Source organism: Myotis brandtii, unplaced genomic scaffold, assembly GCF_000412655.1.
Source record: "Myotis brandtii unplaced genomic scaffold, ASM41265v1 scaffold420, whole genome shotgun sequence".
Lineage (NCBI taxonomy): Eukaryota > Metazoa > Chordata > Mammalia > Chiroptera > Vespertilionidae > Myotis > Myotis brandtii.
Window position 1 is genome coordinate 189,894 of NW_005366109.1, and position 5,005 is coordinate 194,898.

The following is a 5,005-nucleotide window of genomic DNA, read 5'->3' on the forward strand; positions in this document are numbered from 1 at the left end:
GAGGAGGGGGGGGAAGGGGGAAATGGAAGACATCTGTAATACTATCAACAATACAAACTATGTTTTAAAAATTCTTTACAGATTTGGGCGTTTCTTATGTGGACAGTATGCAGTGCCCTGCACATAGTGATTCCTCAGTAAAGGTAGTGGGAAGTGGCTCTGGCCAGTGTGGCTCAGTTGGTTGAGCATTGTCCCATGCACCAAAGGTCACTGGTTCGATTCCCGGTCAGGGCTTATGCCCAGGTTGCTGGCCCAGGTTCGGGGCATGGAGAAGGCAGCCGATTGATGTTTCTTTCTCTCACTTTCTCTCTCTCCCGTCCTCTCTCTCTCTAAGATCAATAAAAAACATTTTTTTAAAAGGTAGTGGGAAGCTACAGATATATAAGCAGGATTCATAGTAAATGAACAGAAATTAGGGAACATGTGTCTGTGGGTTGGGAAGGGAGGACGGCTGCTCTAAGATGAATGTTGGCTGCCAAAGGCAAGGGCAGGGGGACTGAAGTGAAGATGTGGGGACCCCGGGCGATGAAGTCATCTTTCCCAAAGTCCGGGAGTCATCTGTTCATCTGAGGACCCAGCTTTGCAGCGTCGAGTCCTGCCTTGTCCAGGCCCAACTCCACTAGGTCCACAAGGACCCCCCCAGATTGCCCAGGACAGCCACTCAATTACAACTTTATATTTTAAGATCTGGAGGGAAATCTTGGATATCATTAAATCCCACTGTGTCATTGTATCAGTGACAGAACTGAGGCCTGGAGAGAAACTAGCCCGAGGTCATCGCCCTAGTCCTGCCTCTGCCACTAAAATGCTGTGAGGCCTTGGGCAAGTCACCTCCCCTCTCTGAACCTGCAGTTTCCTACCTGTAGAATGAGGGGCTTGCAGTATTTAGAGATCGAAGTTCCCTTCAACTCTGACCTCTGCCCTATTAAAAATAATGACTCCTTCTACCACTCAAGTTTTGGCATTAGATTTCTCACTGCCCCCCACGCTCATATCACACAGAAAAATCAAGAAAGAACACGTTTGGGTAACTTTCGAGCTCATTTAATTTTAACCAAGTGCAAGTTTTCACCAGGGATGAGGGCAGGCAGAGCGGGGTCGGGCAGAAGCCGTGGCTGGTGGCGCCTGCCGGGTGTGCCCCTGTGATCGGCCAGGGCTGCAGGGCTCCTGAGAGCGGGCAGCGCTGCGGGGATAAGTGAGGCCAGCGATCGCACCTTACATGGCCATCCCGGGATTACGCAGACGCTGGCGGACTTGGAGCAAGTGCCCGTCACCTGCTGCCGCCACAAGTGTGCTTGGGCTTTGGCAGCCTGGTCTTGTGACTGAGGAATTTTTAAATGGAGGCTCTGAACTCACAGAGATGAAAATGTCTCTCTGATGTCACACACTTGCTGCCAATTCATCAGCTCCAGCTAAAGGTCAGGGAGGGGGAAGCCACGGCTCCAGGGTCCTGCTGCCCCCTCCGCTGGGGCTTCCCTTCCAGCAGGCTGCGCGCCAGCCCTGGAGCCGGAGCCGGGGTGGAGCCAGGCCGAGGCCGAGAGCATTTCCAGGGCACGCACCCCGAGGCTCCTGACACCGCGAGCTGCCCCTGCCTCTGCGGTCTCAGCACATTAACCGGTCCATCCTCCCAGCCCCTCCCGACTCGGCTCTTCCGTGGACAGCCAGGCCTCCCTGGAACCTGGATATAAGGCTCCTTCCCTAGCATCACTTCAGGAATAAAACGAAATTGAATAGATTTCCTTTTGGTGTTTTAATAACTGAATGCAATGGTCACAGAGCAAAGGCTAGAAGTGCACTGCCTGGAGTGACAGCCTGCCTCCTGGCCCGGAAGGTGAGGACAGGAGAGTCCTTACCTCACCGTGTTTTCCTGAGGGTTCAGTGGGCAGCACAGAGAGCCCGGCATGTCCCGGTGTCCATACGTGGCAGTTCGGAACCATCCCTCACAACTGTAACTGGGCAAGTTACTTAATCCTCGAGTCTTAATCCTCACCCGTGCAATGGAGGCAGACACTTGTACCTGAAGGGCCGCTGTGAGGAGTCAGTGAGAAGGAATAGAAATCCACTAACGCAGCACCCAGCACTGGAAGAATAAATGCCGGCCACCAGGACAGTCCTCTCCTCAGTCAACTGTGGCCTGGAGGGAAGGCCGATGCGTTCATTATAAAACACCTGGAGTCCTCGGCCCTCTGCACCTCACAGTCAGGGTTAAAGAGGAGACGTAAGGAAAGGTGTGTGTGGTCAACATGGACACAGAAAGAACATTTTAAAAATTAGTTTTAGAGTTTTTTCCCTCTTTGGGGGACTGTTTTCAATTCTGGCCTCCGGTTCTAGGGAGGAGAGAGGGAGAAAAGGAAGTTACATGGGCAAGAGAGAAAGGACTGACTGTGGTGACTGCAAGGAGACAAAGATGGAAGGTGAAGTGACGTCAAGGAGGAGGAGGAAGCTGAAATTCCTGAGGACTGAGAGAGCCAGGGCCTCCCCAAACTTGGAAAGGACCACAGACTAGTCCTCTACCTCAGATGAAAGGAACAGACCTGGGAAGACAATGGTCAGAGTGGCTCCGTGCCTGCCCCTCACTGCCTGTGGGGCTCCCTCTTGGGCACCCTCAGTGCCCCCCAAACACGCACTCCTGCAGCTGGTGACTGAATGCCACCCCTCCCACCAGTCTGCTCTCAGCCCTGCCTCTTCTTCCTCCCTGCGCCCCCCCCCCCTCCCCCGCACTTCTGCACAGGGAAGTTCTACAGAAGCTCAGAGAAGGTGAAAGGTGAGCCTTTTCTTCTGGGCTCCTCTCCTTCCCTCCTCCTCCCCCAGCAGGTGAGCGCTGGTGTGAAACACCTCATCCCCTGGGTTCACCCTCCTCAGCCTCTCCTCCTGCCCTCAAGACAGAGGTGTACGAGGATCCTGGTTTTATCTTTCCAGGGGGCTTTAATATTTTAATGACAAGATCTAGAGATTCCACATAAATATATCATATTCTGTGAACATTTCTTTCTTTCTTTCTTTGTTTTTTTAATCCTCACCTGAGGATATTTTCTCATTGATTTTTAGACAGAATGTAGGGAGGGAGATTAAGAAACATCGATGTGAGAGAGACACATGGACGGGTTGCCTCCCCCACGCACCCCGGACCAGGGCCAGAATCAAGCTGGCAACCAAGGTACATGCCCTTGACCAGAATCCAACCCAGGACCCTTCAGTCCGTGGGCCGACACTCCAATCACTGAGCCAAACCAGCCAGGGAGGGTGAACATCGCTTGAGCCTTGCCTACTTGCAGGCACTGCGCTCGGTCCTTCTACTTCCTCCTGTGGGCTGAGAGCGCGGGGCAGGCACAGCCTCCTAGATGCTTCAGGTGGCGGCCTTGGGGCCTCACAGCGCCTGACTCTCCATACCCTCCTGCCCTCACATCCAGGCAACAACCAGGCACAGGGAGACTTTTCTTCTGTCTCCCAGGCATGCTTCTCCCTTCCTGTTCCCACCTCTGCCCTTGCTTGTCACTTGTGCCTCAATCCCAAAAGCCCGTGCCTCCAACCTCCCCTTCCTCCAACCCATCCTGCACAACCGCCTCATCTTAAAGCCCTCCTCCTCACATCATCGCCCCCAGCTGCAGGCCCTTCCGTGGTTCCCCCCTATTTCATTCGAGGTCTCCCAGACCCGGCCTTAACTCTCCAGAAAGCGAGAGATTCATAGAGCCTGCTTTCCCCGTGAAGGAGTTTCTAAGAGGGAAGGAGCAGGCCCGGGGTGCCCATGTGACCAGAGGGCTGTGCACACGGAACTCTCTGGTGCAATGTGGCTGGGGCAAAACTCTGAATTGTAGTCAATGAGGGCAGCCAAATTCCTATCTGGGAAACCAGGGCAGTCTGAGGGTGAGGCCAAGCTGTAAACAGAATGAGTAATGAGGTCAGAAGCTGGTGGGGACCAGAATCATGTCTAGATGCAGTTCAGGAAAACGGAAACGGTACGGGACTGAGGCTGTGAATTGAATTACAAGAAGGTACTGGAGACCTGCTATGCAGCTCCACATGCGGAGGGGGAGGAAGGCGCAGCCTGTGAAAGCTCCCTTTCTTCTGGCTTTGCTCTGCTCTTTCCCGTCTGGGAATGTTGTCTTCCCTGCTGCCCACAGTGTCACAGCCTCCACATGGCCCAGCTCTGCTGAGTGGCTGGTCCAAGGGTGCACGGGGGTGGATGAGGAAACAACCCCACCAATAGGGAGGCAAGACAAAGTCACGGTCATAGATTGGCAATGAGTTCACGGCTCCAGGTCCCAGAGTCCTCACCTGTAAAGTGAGGATAATAACCACCCTATTTCATGAAAGCGTTATGTAATGACACTACTATGAGGAGTCGCCACGCAAATATTTGTAAAATGCTTAGAACAGTGCTTGGCACCTAGTAAATGCTGTGTAAGTGTTACTTAAATAAAAATAAGGTGCCCAGCTGGTAAATAGGGCCAGTACTCACTCAGGGTCGGCTCTAATTTTAACGTTGGAGTCCTCAGGGCCTCCACCACTGAGGTCAACAGCAGGTTATGGCGGACTAAGCTAACTATAGGACTTTCAAAAATTAATTTTCATTTCAACTAAGAATAGAAGAACATGCTGCTGGCTTATTTGACTTGGGCACACAGGAAATATCACTGGAGTTACTACCCTTACCTGCTCTTCGGCCACCACGGAAAGTCCAGAAGCATCAGTTCAAACATTAGCACCTCTCCCAGTTCTATGAGACTTTGCCAAAAAACCACACATTTAGAAAATGACCGAGGGCGTCAAGAAAGAACATCATGGGCTGGGGAAGTTCAGTTGAACCTGGCAAGGTTCAGGGCTACAGCTTTCCTCAGAAAGGTAGCTGAGAGCAAATAATTCAAAGAGGAAGAAATATTACAGTGTTTGTTTGTTGTTTCAAACTGCTGGGGAGGAGGTATTTAGAAAGGAGAGAAATGAGAGGGAGAATATGAGTGTATGGTTTGTAAAATGATAAAAAAAAAAAAAAAAAAGAAAGAAAAAA